The sequence below is a fragment of the Oncorhynchus tshawytscha genome, linkage group LG17 (assembly GCF_018296145.1).
Source record: "Oncorhynchus tshawytscha isolate Ot180627B linkage group LG17, Otsh_v2.0, whole genome shotgun sequence".
In the NCBI taxonomy this organism is placed as follows: Eukaryota; Metazoa; Chordata; class Actinopteri; order Salmoniformes; family Salmonidae; genus Oncorhynchus; species Oncorhynchus tshawytscha.
The window spans coordinates 21,035,591-21,054,227 of record NC_056445.1 but is presented as its reverse complement, the minus strand read 5'-3'; the positions used below and the strand labels follow the sequence as shown (position 1 = coordinate 21,054,227).

Sequence of the window (18,637 nt, the reverse complement as noted above, 5' to 3'; positions counted from 1 at the left end):
TGGCTCCATCCATCTTCCCATCAATTTTAACCATCTTCCCTGTCCCTGCTGAAGAAAAGCAGGCCCAAACCATGATGCTGCCACCACCATGTTTGACAGTGGGGATGGTGTGTTCAGGGTGATGAGCTGTGTTGCTTTTACGCCAAACATAACGTTTTGCATTGTTGCCAAAAAGTTCCATTTTGGTTTCATCTGACCAGAGCACCTTCTTCCACATGTTTGGTGTGTCTCCCAGGTGGCTTGTGGCAAACTTTAAACAACACTTTTATGGATATCTTTAAGAAATGGCTTTCTTCTTGCCACTCTTCCATAAAGGCCAGATTTGTGCAATATACGACTGATTGTTGTCCTATGGACAGAGTCTCCCACCTCAGCTGTAGATCTCTGCAGTTCATCCAGAGTGATCATGGGCCTCTTGGCTGCATCTCTGATCAGTCTTCTCCTTGTATGAGCTGAAAGTTTAGAGGGACGGCCAGGTCTTGGTAGATTTGCAGTGGTCTGATACTCCTTCCATTTCAATATTATCGCTTGCACAGTGCTCCTTGGGATGATTAAAGCTTGGGAAATCTTTTTGTATCCAAATCCGGCTTTAAACTTCTTCACAACAGTATCTCGGACCTGCCTGGTGTGTTCCTTGTTCTTCATGATGCTCTCTGCGCTTTTAACGGACCTCTGAGACTATCACAGTGCAGGTGCATTTATACGGAGACTTGATTACACACAGGTGGATTGTATTTATCATCATTAGTCATTTAGGTCAACATTGGATCATTCAGAGATCCTCACTGAACTTCTGGAGAGAGTTTGCTGCACTGAAAGTAAAGGGGCTGAATAATTTTGCACGCCCAATTTTTCAGTTTTTGATTTGTTAAAAAAGTTAGAAATATCCAATAAATGTCGTTCCACTTCATGATTGTGTCCCACTTGATGTTGATTCTTCACAAAAAAATACAGTTTTATATCTTTATGTTTGAAGCCTGAAATGTGGCAAAAGGTCGCAAAGTTCAAGGGGGCCGAATACTTTCGCAAGGCACTGTATGTGGACCTGTTGTCTGCCAGTATGGCCGCCTTAAGCTTCAGGCCTAACTGGCTGTGATAGGGCGTTATAACTGAATCAGAGTAGGCAGGCAGGTAGACAGCCATGGAGACAGGCAGGCAGGCGTCCCTGACAAACAGATTGTGTCATTGGGTGGTAATGTGGTCTCTGGCCGGGATAGGACATCTCTGGCTGCAGTGTGAGGATTAAGCTGACAGCCGCACTTTCACATCCACCATCAGTCCCACTGTGTCTGGACTGCACAGAGACACAGGCACACACGCAAACACATACACACACACACACCCCGGGGCCACACATCCAAACGGATGACATCAGCTCGCCCCCAATCTGTGTGTCAGTGTGTGTGTGTATGTGTGGGTGTGTGTCTATCTCTCCATCCCTCTATTTTTCTCTCTCTCTCCATCTATCTCCCTCCCTCTCTCTCCATACCTACCTGGGTTGGGCTGTGTGTGAATGACGAGGCTCCTGTCGTCCATGGATACAGAGTGAAACAGCTGTGAGGGGAAAGAAAGCGTTGTTGTCTTTTCTCTTGTTTTTGGATCTCCCCAGATTAAAGGGACTGGTTTGAGTGGATGCCAAGCGCCTCCAAGCACCTCTGTATTTGCTGTCAAGTGTCTCCAGGTTGCAGAATTACTGTGTCACACTGTAACACCAAAAGTGACTGCTTTGATTCTCTCGAGGCTCAGATGCGGAGCGAGACCAAAGGGATGTTTGAAATGTGATGAAAGAGTACAGAACCCTGGAAGGAGGAGAGGAGGAGAATACATGTTCTGAGCGTCAGCCTGTTCCACAAGGACACAGACACCATGATCAAGTCTTTCTTTAGGGGTAGGTACGATACAATGTACACAGTGGAATGTGGAATATAACATTTCCATGTCAGAAAACTATTACTTTTACAGCGAGTTGGCTATATGCTGGTGCTGTATTGTGAAATGTTTGCTCTACATTGTTTGGCTTGTTTAGTTACAAGGAATGTTGTTTGTACTAAAGGTCGACCGATTAATCGGAATGGGCGATTAATTAGGGCCGATTTCAAGTTTTCATAACAATCGGAAATCGGTGTTTTTGGAAACCTTTATTTAATCTTTATTTAGCAAGTCAGTTAAGAACACATTCTTATTTTCAATGACGGCCTAGCTTTCTTACATAACGTTAGCTTTCTTACATAGCACATATTGCACTTTTACTTTCTTCTCCAACACTTCGGTTTTGCATTATTTAAACCATGTTTCATTATTTATTTGAGGCTAAGTTAAAATAAGTGTTCATTCAGTATTGTTGTAATTGTCATTATTACAAATATATATATATATATATATATATATATATATATATTTTTTTTTAAATCGACCGAATAATCGGTATCGGCTTTTTAGGTCCTCCAATAATCGGTATCGGCGTTGAAATATCATAATCGGTCGACCTCTAGTTTGTACTGTAGACAGTTACTTGAGAGAGTTTGGTATCAGACTTAAGATTCCTCCAAAACACTGACGATGAAGCACACTAAGTACTGGAGAAGCCTCTGGTGACAAGCTGGATGAATAACCAATCTGTCACTGTCAATGTTTCCATGTTGCTTCATCACTCACGTCTCTGTTTGACTGCTGCCTGAGTGGGGCTGGCTCCCCAGATTCCCAGGCACAGCTAGAGGGACTAGGGAAAACTTAACTTCTACTCTTCTTGGCTTCAGTAGTTTTAGCTGGATCTTTCAGTGAGAGATCTGAATGTGATGTGTTCTGGGACTTCCCGGACTCAGATGAAGCCTTTTTTACTGGACTTAAAATAACTTTCAATTGAGTTTTTCTGGTAGAGGACGGACAATCCTATTGGTGTCAGTGTTATCTCTGCAGCTAACACATTGCTGTCTGTATCAGACACAAACCCCAGTGTACCTGAGTCCTCTACTATGTCCTTGGTCTTACATCTCAGTGGCAAGAGACTGATATGTGACCGCCAGTGAAAGAGCTTCCACTCTCACTCATTTAATAGAATGTAATGGCTTCAGACATTCCAACTGGGTGCTGCTATGCAGACCATTACAGACTAGATGTCGATCGATTAATCGGAATGGCCAATTAATTAGGGCCGATTTCAAGTTTTCATAACAATCGGAAATCTGTATTATTGGACAACGATTTGGCCGATATTTTTTATATATAATTTTAGACCTTTATTTAATCTTTGTTTAACTAGTCAGTTAAGAACACAATCTTATTTTCAATGACGGCCTAGGAACAGTGGGTTAACTGCCTCGTTCAGGGGCAGAACAACAGATTTTTACCTTGTCAGCTCGGGGGATTCAATCTTGCAACCTTTCAGTTAACTAGTCCAACGCTCTAACCACCTGATTACATTGCACTCCACGAGGAGCCTGCCTGTTATGCGAATGCAGTAAGCCAAGGTAAGTTGCTAACTACCATTAAACTTATCTTATAAAAAACAATCAATCAATCATAATCACTCGTTAAACTACACATGGTTGATGATATTACTAGTTTATCTAGCATGTCCAGCGTTGCATATAATCGATGCTGTGCGTATCGTTGCTCCAATGTGTACCTAACCATAAACATCAATGCATTTCTTAAAATCAATACAAAGAACTATATATTTTTAAACCTGCATATTTAGCTAAAATAAATACAGGTTAGCAGGCAATATTAACCAGGTGAAATTGTGTCACTTCTCTTGTGTTCATTGCATGCAGAGTCAGTGTATATGCATACAGTTTGGGCCGCCCAATTTGCCAGAATTTTACGTAACTATGACATAACATTGAAGGTTGTGCAATGTAACAGGAATATTTAGACTTATTGATGCCACCGTTAGATAAAATACAGAACGGTTCCGTATTTCACTGAAAGAATAAACATCTTGTTTTCGAGATGATAGTTTCCAGATTCTGCCATATTAATGACCAAAGGCTCGTATTTCTGTGTGTTATTATGTTACAACTAAGTCTATGATTTGATAGAGCAGTCTGACTGAGCGCTGGTAGGCAGCAGCAGGCTCGTAAGCATTCATTCAAACAGCACTTTCGTGCGTTTGCCAGCAGCTGTTTATGACTTCAAGCCTATCAACTCCCGAGATTAGGCTGGTGTAACCGATGTGAAATGGCTAGCTAGTTAGCGGGGTGATAAACGCTAATAGCGTTTCAAACGTCACTCGCTCTGAGACTTGGAGTAGTTGTTCCCCTTGCTCTGCATGGGCCGCGGCTTTTGTGGAGCGATGGGTAACGCTGCTTCGAGGGTGGCTGTTGTCGTTGTCTTCCTGGTTCGAGCCCAGGTAGGAGCGAGGAGAGGGACGGAAGCTATACTGTTACACTGGCAATGATAAAGTGCCTATAAGAACATCCAATAGTCAAAGGTATATGAAATACAAATGGAAAAAAGAGATAGTCCTGTAATTCCTATAATAACTGCAACCTAAAACATCTTACCTGTTAAAAGGAACCACTCATGTTAAAAGGAACCACCAGCTTTCATTAGTTTCCCATGTTCTGAGCAAGGAACTTAAATGTTAGCTTTCTTACATGGCACATATTGCACTTTTACTTTCTTCTCCAACACTTTGATTTTGCATTATTTAAACCAAATTGAACATGTTTCATTATTTATTTGAGGCTAAATTGATTTTATTGATGTATTATATTAAGTTAAAATAAGTGTTCATTCAGTATTGTTGTTATTGTCATTATTACAAATAAATTTTAAAAATCCTCAGATTCATCGGTATCGGTGTTGAAAAATCATAATCGGTCGACCTCTATTACAGACCATTACAATAGCATGGTCTGAGTCGCAGGTTGGAGATGGACATGGGGATTGTACTGTAACAGCCTTCCACTCAAAGAATATCTCAATGGTCAGATAACTCGCAACAAATGTATCAATGGATGTCTTGCAGCTACTCCTAAAGGGGACGTAATGTAATGTACATACTGTCATTTGTCTTACACTGTAAATATCACTTCCATGGCCCCCAGTCATCAGTGATGGTACAATGCTAGGTAGTAATAGTGTTCCTGTGTGATGGTATAATGCTAGGTAGTAATAGTGTTCCTGTGTGATGGTACAATGCTAGGTAGTAATAGTGTTCCTGTGTGATGGTACAATGCTAGGTAGTAATAGTGTTCCTGTGTGATGGTACAATGCTAGGTAGTAATAGTGTTCCTGTGTGATGGTACAATGCTAGGTAGTAATAGTGTTCCTGTGTGATGGTACAATGCTAGGTAGTCATAGTGTTCCTGTGTGATGGTACAATGCTAGGTAGTCATAGTGTTCCTGTGTGATGGTATAATGCTAGGTAGTCATAGTGTTCCTGTGTGATGGTATAATGCTAGGTAGTAATAGTGTTCCTGTGTGATGGTACAATGCTAGGTAGTAATAGTGTTCCTGTGTGATGGTACAATGCTAGGTAGTAATAGTGTTCCTGTGTGATGGTACAATGCTAGGTAGTAATAGTGTTCCTGTGTGATGGTACAATGCTAGGTAATAGTGTTCCTGTGTGATGGTACAATGCTAGGTAATAGTGTTCCTGTGTGATGGTACAATGCTAGGTAATAGTGTTCCTGTGTGATGGTACAATGCTATGTAATAGTGTTCCTGTGTGAAGGTACAATGCTAGGTAGTAATAGTGTTCCTGTGTGATGGTACAATGCTCGGTAGTCATAGTGTTCCTGTGTGATGGTATAATGCTCGGTAGTCATAGTGTTCCTGTGTGATGGTATAATGCTATGTAATAGTGTTCCTGTGTGATGGTATAATGCTAGGTAGTAATAGTGTTCCTGTGTGATGGTACAATGCTAGGTAGTAATAGTGTTCCTGTGTGATGGTATAATGCTAGGTAGTAATAGTGTTCCTGTGTGTATGATTAGTTGTGATTGCATCTGAGCTGGCAGATTCATACCTCTGGCCCTGAGGGTTTTACAGACTTCAGTGAGATGATCCAGTCAGTGCTCCCTCTCAATCTCCATCTTTCTCTCTTTCTCCTTTCTTTCTTTTTTTCTTTCTTTCTTTCTCTTTCCCTCTTTCCTTCTTCCTCAACCTCTTTTTCTCTCTCCCCCTGCTTACTCCATCTCTCTCTCTATCCTTCTTGATCTCTCTCCCTCCTCTCTCTCGCTTTCTCTCTCTTCCTCACTCTCTCTTATTCCATCTGTGTCTCTCTCTCTCACGAGGTCTCTGAGAGGTCAGTCATCGATAACTCCAGGCCACGTCACAAGGCCATCCACCAGCACCTACAGGAGGGCCAATCTATTAATGCAATTCTGGGAAAGGCGAGTGGGGTGGAGCACCTGCTGTCGTCATGCCAACGGGCCTCAGAGGGGTTCTGTCAATGCTCAGGTCCCCTAATCAATCCCACATTACTGATCATCAATAGGAAGACTAGTTTAGGAAACATGTTTAAGGAGGGCCACCACGTGTGTTTTTCCTCACTGCGCATGAGGACAACAGCACTCTGTTGTGTGTGCTGGGATAGGGATATGTGCCTGTTAATCATTTGTGCTGCTGTATCCTCCAATGAAAACGCAACCTTCTTTCTCACATATTGCTCTCTCTCTCTCTCTCTCTCTCTCTCTCTCTCTCTCTTTCGGTCTTTCTCTCTCTCGCTATCTGCTTTGAGAGACTAGTCAAGGATCATATCACCTCCACCCTACCTGTCACCCTAGACCCACTCCAATTTGCTTACCGCCCCAATAGGTCCACAGACGATGCAATCGCCATCACACTGCACACTGCCCTATCCCATCTGGAAGAGAGGAATACCTATGTAAGAATGTTGTTCATTAACTACAGCTCAGCATTCAACACCATAGCACCCTCCAAACTTCCTGACGGGGCACCCCCAGGTGGTGAAGGTAGGAAACGACATCTCCACTCCGCTGAACCTCAACACTGGGGCCCCACAAGGGTGCGTTCTCAGCCCTCTCCTGTACTACCTGTTCACCCATGACTGCATGGCCATGCACACCTCCAACTCAATCATCAAGTTTGCATACGATACTACAGTGGTAGGCCTGTTTATCAACAATGACGACGAGACAGCCTACAGGGAGGAGGTGTGGTGTCAGGAAAAGGCCCTCTCTCAATGTCAGTAAAACAAAAGAGATGATCGTGGACAGGAAACAGCAAAGGGAGCACCCCCCTATCCACATCGACGGGAGAACAGTGGAGAAGGTGGAAAGTTTGAAGTTCTTTGGTGTACACATCACGGACATACTGAAATGGTCCATGCACAAGACAGTGTGGTGAAGAAGGTGAAACAGAGCCTCTTCAACCTCAGGAGGCTGAGGTTGTAAAGACTAACTTTTACAGGCGCACAATTGAGAGCATCCTGTCGGGCTGTATCAGCGCCTGGTACAGCAACTGCACCGCCCACACCCGCAAGGCTCTCCAGAGGGTAAATCAAATCAAATCAAATTTATTTATATAGCCCTTCGTACATCAGCTGATATCTCAAAGTGCTGTACAGAAACCCAGCCTAAAACCCCAAACAGCAAGCAATGCAGGTGTAGAAGCACGGTGGCTAGGAAAAACTCCCTAGAAAGGCCAAAACCTAGGAAGAAACCTAGAGAGGAACCAGGCTATGTGGGGTGGCCAGTCCTCTTCTGGCTGTGCCGGGTGGAGATTATAACAGAACATGGCCACTTCCTTATGTCTGAAACACATGCTTCTAGCGAGGGCAATTTTGGGGCTTCACCATGTTTCATTGAAATGTACAGCTGTGTGTCATCCGCATAGCAGTGAAAGTTTACATTATGTTTTCGAATAACATCCCCAAGAGGTAAAATATATAGTGAGAACAATAGTGGTCCTAAAACGGAACCTTGAGGAACACCGAAATTTACAGTTGATTTGTCAGAGGACAAACCATTCACAGAGACAAACTGATATCTTTCCGACAGATAAGATCTAAACCAGGCCAGAACTTGTCCGTGTAGACCAATTTGGGTTTCCAATCTCTCCAAAAGAATGTGGTGATCGATGGTATCAAAAGCGGCACTAAGGTCTAGGAGCACGAGGACAGATGCAGAGCCTCGGTCCGATGCCATTAAAATGTCATTTACCACCTTCACAAGTGCCGTCTCAGTGCTATGATGGGGTCTAAAACCAGACTGAAGCATTTCGTATACATTGTTTGTCTTCAGGAAGGCAGTGAGTTGCTGAGCAACAGCCTTCTCTAAAATTTTTGAGAGGAATGGAAGATTCGATATAGGCCGATAGTTTTTTATATTTTCTGGGTCAAGGTTTGGCTTTTTCAAGAGAGGCTTTATTACTGCCACTTTTAGTGAGTTTGGTACACATCCAGTGGATAGAGAGCCGTTTATTATGTTCAACATAGGAGGGCCAAGCACAGGAAGCAGCTCTTTCAGTAGTTTAGTTGGAATAGGGTCCAGTATGCAGCTTGAAGGTTTAGAGGCCATGATTATTTTCATCATTGTGTCAAGAGATATAGTACTAAAACACTTGAGCGTCTCTCTTGATCCTAGGTCCTGGCAGAGTTGTGCAGACTCAGGACAACTGAGGTTTGGAGGAATACGCAGGTTTAAAGAAGAGTCCGTAATTTGCTTTCTAATAATCATAATCTTTTCCTCAAAGAAGTTCATGAATTTATCACTGCTAAAGTGAAAGTCATCCTCTCTTGGGGAATGCTGCTTTTTAGTTAGCTTTGCGACAGTATCAAAAAGGAATTTCGGATTGTTCTTATTTTCCTCAATTAAGTTAGAAAAATAGGATGATCGAGCAGCAGTAAGGGCTCTTCGGTACTGCACGGTACTGTCTTTCCAAGCTAGTCGGAAGACTTCCAGTTTGGTGTGGCGCCATTTCCGTTCCAATTTTCTGGAAGCTTGCTTCAGAGCTCGGGTATTTTCTATGTACCAGGGAGCTAGTTTCTTATGAGAATTTTTTTTTTTTTCGTTTTTAGGGGTGCAACTGCATCTAGGGTATTGCGCAAGGTTAAATTGAGATCCTCAGTTAGGTGGTTAACTGATTTTTGTCCTCTGGCGTCCTTGGGTAGGCAGAGGGAGTCTGGAAGGGCATCAAGGAATCTTTGTGTTGTCTGTGAATTTATAGCACGACTTTTGATGTTCCTTGGTTGGGGTCTGAGCAGATTATTTGTTGCAATTGCAAACATAATAAAATGGTGGTCCGATAGTCCAGGATTATGAGGAAAAACATTAAGATCCACCACATTTATTCCATGGGACAAAACTAGGTCCAGCGTATGACTGTGACAGTGAGTGGGTCCAGAGACATGTTGGACAAAACCCACTGAGTCGATGATGGCTCCGAAAGCCTTTTGGAGTGGGTCTGTGGACTTTTCCATGTGAATATTAAAGTCACCAAAGATTAGAATATTATCTGCTATGACTACAAGGTCCGATAGGAATTCAGGGAACTCAGTGAGAAACGCTGTATATGGCCCAGGAGGCCTGTAAACAGTAGCTATAAAAAGTGATTGAGTAGGCTGCATAGATTTCATGACTAGAAGCTCAAAAGACGAAAACGTCATTTTTTTTTTTTGTAAATTGAAATTTGCTATCGTAAATGTTAGCAACCCCTCCGCCTTTGCGGGATGCACGGGGATATGGTCACTAGTGTAGCCAGGAGGTGAGGCCTCATTTAAAACAGTAAATTCATCAGGCTTAAGCCATGTTTCAGTCAGGCCAATCACATCAAGATTATGATCAGTGATTAGTTCATTGACTATAATTGCCTTTGAAGTAAGGGATCTAACATTAAGTAGCCCTATTTTGAGATGTGAGGTATCATGATCTCTTTCAGTAATGACAGGAATGGAGGTGGTCTTTATCCTAGTGAGATTGCTAAGGCGAACACCGCCATGTTTAGTTTTGCCCAACCTAGGTCGAGGCACAGACACGGTCTCAATGGTGATAGCTGAGCTGACTACACTGACTGTGCTAGTGGCAGACTCCACTATGCTGGCAGGCTGGCTAACAGCCTGCTGCCTGGCCTGCACCCTATTTCATTGTGGAGCTAGAGGAGTTAGAGCCCTGTCTATGTTGGTAGATAAGATGAGAGCACCCCTCCAGCTAGGATGGAGTCCGTCACTCCTCAGCAGGTCAGGCTTGGTCCTGTTTGTGGGTGAGTCCCAGAAAGAGGGCCAATTATCTACAAATTCTATCTTTTGGGAGGGGCAGAAAACAGTTTTCAACCAGCGATTGAGTTGTGAGACTCTGCTGTAGAGCTCATCACTCCCCCTAACTGGGAGGGGGCCAGAGACAATTACTCGATGCCGACACATCTTTCTAGCTGATATGCACGCAGAAGCTATGTTGCGCTTGGTGATCTCTGACTGTTTCATCCTAACATCGTTGGTGCCGACGTGGATAACAATATCTCTATACTCTCTACACTCGCCAGTTTTAGCTTTAGCCAGCACCATCTTCAGATTAGCCTTAACGTCGGTAGCCCTGCCCCCGGGTAAACAGTGTATGATCGCTGGATGATTCGCTTTAAGTCTAATGCTGCGGGTAATGGAGTCGCCAATGACTAGAGTTTTCAATTTGTCAGAGCTAATGGTGGGAAGCTTCGGCGTCTCAGACCCCGTAACGGGAGGAGTAGAGACCAGAGAAGAATCGGCCTCTGACTCCGACCCGCTGCTTAATGGGGAAAACCGGTTGAAAGTTTCTGTCGGCTGAATGAGCGACACCGGTTGAGCGTTCCTACAGCATTTCTTTCCAGAAACCGTGAGAAAGTTGTCCGGCTGCGGGGACTGTGTCAGGGGATTTATACTACTATCTGTACTTACTGGTGGCACAGACGCTGTTTCATCCTTTCCTACACTGAAATTACCCTTGCCTAACGATTGCGTCTGAAGCTGGACTTGCAGCACAGCTATCCTCGCCGTAAGGCGAGTACAGCGGCTGCAATTAGAAGGCATCATGTTAATGTTACTACTTAGCTTCGGCTGTTGGAGGTCCTGACGAATCGTGTCCAGATAAAGCGTCCGGAGTGAAAAAGTTGAAAAAGTTGAGGAAAAAATAAATAAATATATGAACGGTAATTAAAAAGTGAAAACCGTAAAGTGAGGTAGTGAGGTCTGCACAACGCATCACTGGGGGCAAACTACCTGCCCTCCAGGACACCTACAACACCCGATGTCACAGGAAGGCCAAAAAGATCATCAAGAACAATAACCACCCGAGCCACGGCCTGTTCACCCACTACCATCCAGAAGGCGAGATCAGTACAGGTGAATCAAAGCTGGGACAGAGAGATTGAAAAATAGTTTTTATCTCAAGGCCATTGTTTAACAGACACCACGAGCACAGAGAGGTGGCTGCCTACCTACAGACTTGATATCATTGGCCACTTTAATAAATGGAACACTAGTCACTTTAATAATGCCACTTCAATAATGTTTACACATCTCGCATTACTTATCTCATGTATATACTGTATACTTCACTATCTATTCTTTACTATTTATTGCATCTTAGCCACTCTGTCACTGCTCATCCATATATGTTATACTTATATATTCTCATCCCATTCCTTTACTAGATTGTGTGTATTAGGTTTTGTTGTGGAATTATTAAATATTACCTGTTAGATACTAATGCACTAGAAGGATAAGCATTTCTCTACACTCGCAATTTCATCTGCTAACCATGTGTATCTGTTCAATGATTTGATTTGATCTCTGTCTCTCGCTCTCTCTTTGTCTCTCTCTCTTTGTCTCTCTCTCTCTCTTTGGCTCTTTCTCTCTCTCGTTGTCTCTCACTCTCTCTCTTTGTCTCTCTCTCTCTTTGTCTCTCACTCTCTCTCTTTGTCTCTCTCTTTCTCTCTCTATCTTTGACTCTCTCTTTGTCTCTTTCTCTCTGTCTCTCTCTTTCTCTATCTTTATCTTTGACTCTCTCTTTGTCTCTCTCTTTCTCTATCTTTGTCTCTCTCGTTGTCTCTCTCATTGTCTCTCTCTCTCTCTTTGTCTCTCTCTTTGTCTCTCTCTCTCTTTGTCTCTTTCTCTCTCTCGTTGTCTCTCTTTGTCTCTCTCTCTTTGTCTCTCTCTCTTTGTCTCTCTCTCTTTGTCTCTCTCTTTGTCTCTCTCTTTGTCTCTCTCTTTGTCTCTCTCTCTCTCTCTTTGTCTCTTTCTCTCTCTCGTTGTCTCTCTTTGTCTCTCTCTCTTTGTCTCTCTCTCTTTGTCTCTCTCTCTTTGTCTCTCTCTTTGTCTCTCTCTCTCTCTTTGTCTCTCTCTCTCTCTCTCTTTGTCTCTCTCTCTCTCTCTCTCTCTTTGTCTCTCTCTTGTCTCTCTCTCTCTTAGTTCAATGAAGGTTTATTAAAGTGCATCAGACATCTAATCAGGGTTGATTAAGGCAGCCGTCTATGACAACAGTGACTAAGCACATCCACGGCTAAGTGACCATGCGTTGCCACCGCCACCAATGAACAGAAAGTGCGGGCGAAAGCAGCTTTTCGTCAGTGCCCTCGCTCAGCCCTCTCCACCCCACGTTACCCGACTCCCGGTCTCCTGTGGCGGCCGGACAGCACTGAATGGCACCGTAATCCATCCCACTAATTCCCAGGCATTAGGAAGGCCGGCCATTTCCTAATTGGCTAACGGGTTAGATTAGGATCTGGACAATGGGGCACGTTGACGCCATCTCTCGCTGTCATAACAGGGGGATTAGGGAAGTGAATAGAGGGGGCTACTGAGCACCTCCGGCCAGAGGGACCACAGCACAGACCTGACTGACACACTGTCACAACACACTGGACCTAGTGGGGCTTTACCCAGCCAAGCGGAAGCTGATCCCATCACCACCTCCTACCCACACAGTCCCCCTATCCCAGCCCCTTCAATGCACTGCAGCCCATTGACACACACACTGGGCCTAGTGGGGCTTTACCCAGCCAAGCGGAAGCTGATCCCATCACCAGCTCCTGCCCACACAGTCCCCCTATCCCAGCCCCTTCAATGCACTGCAGCCCATTGACACACACACTGGGCCTAGTGGGGCTTTACCCAGCCAAGCGGAAGCTGATCCCATCACCAGCTCCTGCCCACACAGTCCCCCTATCCCAGCCCCTTCAATGCACTGCAGCCCATTGACAAACACACTGGGTCTGACTACTGGAGGCAGTGGAGCTGGAGATTTCAATTTGACATGGAACAGTTTCTCCCAGAAGTGGCTTGCTAAGTGAAACTCAAGGCTGTTTAGAAACTCGCTGCATGTTGTTTGTCAGGGACAGAGTACAACAAGTATATGAGATTCAGAGGTCAAGAGGTCAAGCCTGTCTCTGTGTGTCTGTATCTCAGTAAGCTAGGCCTTCGACTAGCTGTGAAAGCAATAGCCGCTGCTGCTGGCATCATGTGGTCTTTTAATGCAGTCTGAAGGCTAGCATATGTGTAAGGAGCGGGGGAAGGTAAGCAGGGTGGACAGAGGTACAGCCTCAAGTCTTCTTCTGCAGTCTGTCACATCACGTTGGCTAGTTCTGAAATCACACTGACTGTAATAGCTGCTCTCCAAGATGGAGAGAGGGGGGGAGGGAGGGAGAGAGGTCCGACTGAGAGGGGTCAGGGATGTGCTATAACGATGTTTTGAAAGGGTCTTCTGGTCCTGTGGTGTCTTTCTCACTCTCCTCTGATTGATGGATGGCTGGAGACCTGTGAGGTAGTGTCCCTCTAAGCTCTACATACTCTCTACACACATAGAGAAGGGGATATTTCTCCCTGTGCTTTTGTCTCTTGCCATAGTAGCTGTGGATTTTCAGGCTTGATCATAGCTGCTTGAGGGTTGATATGGTATCGTGGGAGAGAGATTGAAGTCTGGACGTAGTTTATCTTACTATTTCTCTCCAAAGCCTGGGGATATGCCCTCACTGAACCTGACCTCTGTTGCACCGCCATCCCAGCAGTGTTTGAAGTTGGAGCCAATATTTCCACTTGCAGATGGTCTGACACACTCATTTAACAGTCTTGGGCTGCGATGTAGCGCATTTCTTTTGACCGGAGCCCTATGGGCCCAGTGGGCCTGGGTCAAAAGTAGTGCACTATATAGGGAATAGGGCCCTGGTCAAAAGTAGTGCAATATATAGGGAATAGGGTACCATTTGGGACACACACATGGATTCACATAGTTGTGATCTAGTTACCGATGCCTCTGCCAATCAGCGATGTTACACAGTGTAGATATACTTAAGGGTCATGCTAATGCATGACACATGAAGCGCAATGCGCAGATGGCTACCCTTCTGGCTGGGTACATTTATTCCACTGAAGTGCATTGTTGAATGGGTTTGGATTTCAAACGAGGCAGGCTAGATGCCCTGACCTGGGATCCATTACTGGACAATGGTACTAAGCTGGATGTGTTAAGAGCTGATCTATTGGCCCCTGGCTATGAAACCCTATGGATGGATATAACTGTAGTGTAGGGAGAGAGCCATGGGAGAGATGGGAGAGTAGAAGAGGCCTGGCTGGCCGGCAGCTCTACTGCCCACGCTGCAACTCTAGTCTACTCCGTGAGACATGCTTCATCTCCATGCCTTCTCCTCACAGACCCTTCACTCTCTCTCTCTCTCTCTCTCTCTCTCAGCGGAGAGGAAGAGATGTTCAGACATCATTATTGTTTTCTCTCTCCCTTATTCTCTCATCCCCTACTCCCCTCTCCGCTCCCCGGGAGTTCCATGGAACATTTTGTACGTGGAAAGACGACAGCCGCTTCTGAGTCATTACAGCGTTGTACCGCGGGACAAATAGCTGGGTATTCGCCACAGTTATCTCTGGTAATCTGTTTGTGTTATTCTCGGCTTTGTTTGCAGATTGCTACGGTGAAAATCCTGGCTTCCCCTCTGATGAATCGTCTGTGTTCACTCACTCTCTCTCCATCTCTCTCTCTCTCTTTGCTTCACCTCCCATCGAACAGGAGATTAATAAGTAGGATGTTTGTTGAACATGAAAAATCATTTCCTGTACAATACACAGCTTTAGTGTAAATTATCAGCACTCTAGAAATGCCCCAGGTGCCCAAATTCCCTTGGAAACAGCCTGGAAAATACCCACTAGGGGCAAAGCACCTACAGTATGTCAGCTTGATTTATTAGGTATGTGGCCCTAATTTATTGTAAATGTATACCAATGGGGCTTTTGTAAATTACAGATAAATATAGGCTTCTTAGATCAGTCACTAGGGAAGAAGAACCGTTAGTCTATCGAGGATGTGTTACCGTGTATGCAAGTGTATACTCATCATGCTAAGTGGTGATTTCTACATTGCAAACCATAGGGGCCGGTGTGTAGGAGCCATTTTGGCCTGTTTATATGGCATTGTATATGCTGTCTGTCAATGGTTATTTTAACTTATTTGTCCACTAGAGGGCACTATATGTTGGGGTCATGGTTCACTGGTCACATGTAGCACAAGTGACCAGGAAGGGGTGGCGGAGACAGAAGAGGAGAGGGCATACAATTCTTACTGTATCACAGAGCATGCTCATGGATTTGACCTCTGCACCTTTTATATGCTAATATTTGTATTGGATCGATAAAATGGGAACGAAAAGAGTTACGGTTAGAAAGCAATTTCTGTGGACGTGTTATGGACATCTCTCTGCTGTGCCAGTGGCTTTTTATAGGGAATCGTCACTACAAATGTCTCTCTTAAACCAGCTTGGATGTTACACTAATGTCAATTCTAACAGATGACCCAGAACTCTGAAAGTACAGAAAACCACTTTCATGCCTTATAGGTGCTCCTCTTAGAAAGTGTCGCCACAGAAAAGTCCCCCACTGGAAGACGCTGCTAATTATACAGTAGTTCCATGACATCAAAGGTTCCTTTTGAAGTGTTGTGCTGTGTGTCGGCTGTTCTGGAGCGCTGTCGGGAGGTGTAGTCTGTTGTCGTTACGCAGGCCTCATGCAGGGTAGCACTGGAAGTGCCATAGTGTATCTCACACATAGATACACACACACACACACCCTGTATGTGTGTTCACTAGCATCTCCTCACCACATATCAACATGGCTCAGATGTGCCATCCTCACGCCCCTAAACCAGCCCCCTTCCACTCCTCTCTCAACCCTCACCTAGAACTCTCTCTGCCTGGTGTGTTTTGATGTGGAACACCATGGTTTGATGTTGATGCTGAACTCTGGAGAGGATTTAGGTTTTCCGTTGCATGGTATCTGTTAAAATCTCCAGCAGTTTGCTTTTCCCATCTAAGCACAGATTCATCAACATTGAGCGTTAAGACAACGTTGGCAAGGGCTTTAATGGCCTTGGTGGAGTCATTTTCTGTACGTTATTTCACACTTGGACTCTCTGACAGCAGCGTTGAGAGACAGGGTGGCGGAGTCCAAAATCGACTTACTGAAGAAAAGCACAGAGTATCTCACAGCTCTTGTGACTGTCGTGACAGAATGGCGTGGGGTCATTCAGTTTGCACCAATCCAGCACCTCCCGTCACCGCTCTTACATCATAATGACATGTGACAGGCGATAAGAGCTGGTGGCACCAGACTAAGTTGGCACACATGGCTGCATCATCTTGTGACATGGTGTGGCAGACATATGAACTGTCTGACTCAACAGACACACACTCACTTACCCTGGCTAGCCTCGCGGTGCAGTTCTAGCCTATCGGAATCTAGGCATTTTTGAGGAATGTGTTAATGGAACTGGTATTGAGTGAAGCAGGAATTCAATCTGCCCTTTGGGGCCAGTCTGATGCCACATGTATTGAACATACCTCAAAGGCTGCCATAGGCCAGACTCTACAGTATCAAAGGCTGCCATAGGCCAGACTCTACAGTATCAAAGGCTGCCATAGGCCAGGCTCTACAGTATCAAAGGCTGCCATAGGCCAGACTCTACAGTATCAAAGGCTGCCATAGGCCAGACTCTACAGTATCAAAGGCTGCCATAGGCCAGACTCTACAGTATCAAAGGCTGCCATAGGCCAGACTCTACAGTATCAAAGGCTGCCATAGGCCAGACTCTACAGTATCAAAGGCTGCCATAGGCCAGACTCTACAGTATCAAAGGCTGCCATAGGCCAGGCTCTACAGTATCAAAGGCTGTCATAGGCCAGACTCTACAGTATCAAAGGCTGCCATAGGCCAGGCTCTACAGTATCAAAGGCTGCCATAGGCCAGACTCTACAGTATCAAAGGCTGCCATAGGCCAGACTCTACAGTATCAAAGGCTGTCATAGGCCAGACTCTACAGTATCAAAGGCTGCCATAGGCCAGACTCTACAGTATCAAAGGCTGCCATAGGCCAGGCTCTACAGTATCAAAGGCTGCCATAGGCCAGGCTCTACAGTATCAAAGGCTGTCATAGGCCAGACTCTACAGTATCAAAGGCTGCCATAGGCCAGACTCTACAGTATCAAAGGCTGCCATAGGCCAGACTCTACAGTATCAAAGGCTGCCATATGCCAGACTCTACAGTATCAAAGGCTGCCATATGCCAGACTCTACTGTATCAAAGGCTGCCAGATGCCAGACTCTGCAGTATCAAAGGCTGCCATAGGCCAGACTCTACAGTATCAAAGGCTGCCATATGCCAGACTCTACCGTATCAAAGGCTGCCATATGCCAGACTCTGCAGTATCAAAGGCTGCCATAGGCCAGGCTCTTCCAGCACCAAAGGCTGCCATAGGCCAGGCTCTTCCAGCACCAAAGGCTGCCATAGGCCAGGCTCTTCCAGCACCAAAGGCTGCCATAGGCCAGGCTCTTCCAGCACCAAAGGCTGCCATAGGCCAGGCTCTTCCAGCACCAAAGGCTGCCATAGGCCAGGCTTTTACAGCAGTGTTAGCACGGATGTGGGAATAAGCTGTTTAACACCTCAGGGATGGAGTCCCTTGGAGCTATCACAGCCAGCATCAATTAGCCTATCCTCTGGTGCTCAAACAGACTAATTAGCACACGGCACTAGCAGGAGCGTTTAGGAACAAATTTATACCTTGATACACCTTTAGCATCATATCCTCCACAACACAACACTGACTGGAAATTACAGCTGTCTCAAACAGACACTATGCTTGGGAGAGAGAGTTTGTAAAACCTATGATTTTACATTTACATTTTGGGGTCATTTATCAGACCCTCTTATCCAGAGTGACTTACAGGAGAAATGCTCAACTCCCGTACAGACTCGGGAGAGACGAAGGTCAAGAGCCGTGCGTCCTCTCAAAACACAACCCAACCAAGCATCACTGCTTCTTGACACAATGCCCACTTAACCCGGAAGCCAGCCGCACCAATGTGTTGGAGGAAACACTGTGCACCTGGCGACTGTGTCAGCATGCACTGCGCCCGGCCTGCCACAGGAGTCGCTAGTGCACGGTGGGACAAGGACCTCCCTCGTGCCACTCGGGAGGACCTGGCTCTGATATTATAACCAGCGACCTTTCGGTTACTGGCCCAATGCTCTTAATTGACTGGCAAATGTCGTGAGAACTAGCCACTTATGCTAACGCTAACATGATTAAAAGGGTGCCACTGTCAGCATTTAGCAGGCTAGCGTTCTCGTCTCCCTCGCGATAACATGTAGACAGCAGCCCTGTGAGGTTGTGTAGAGGCTCTGTGTCTACCGTCTTTGAGAGG

General features: G+C 45.2%; 1 protein-coding gene across 1 annotated transcript in view; it reads left to right on the top strand.

Moving 5' to 3' along the window:
• The window catches only part of LOC112217060 (membrane-associated guanylate kinase, WW and PDZ domain-containing protein 2), a 310,671-nt gene that overhangs the window by 177,060 nt on the left and 114,974 nt on the right, over positions 1-18,637 (top strand).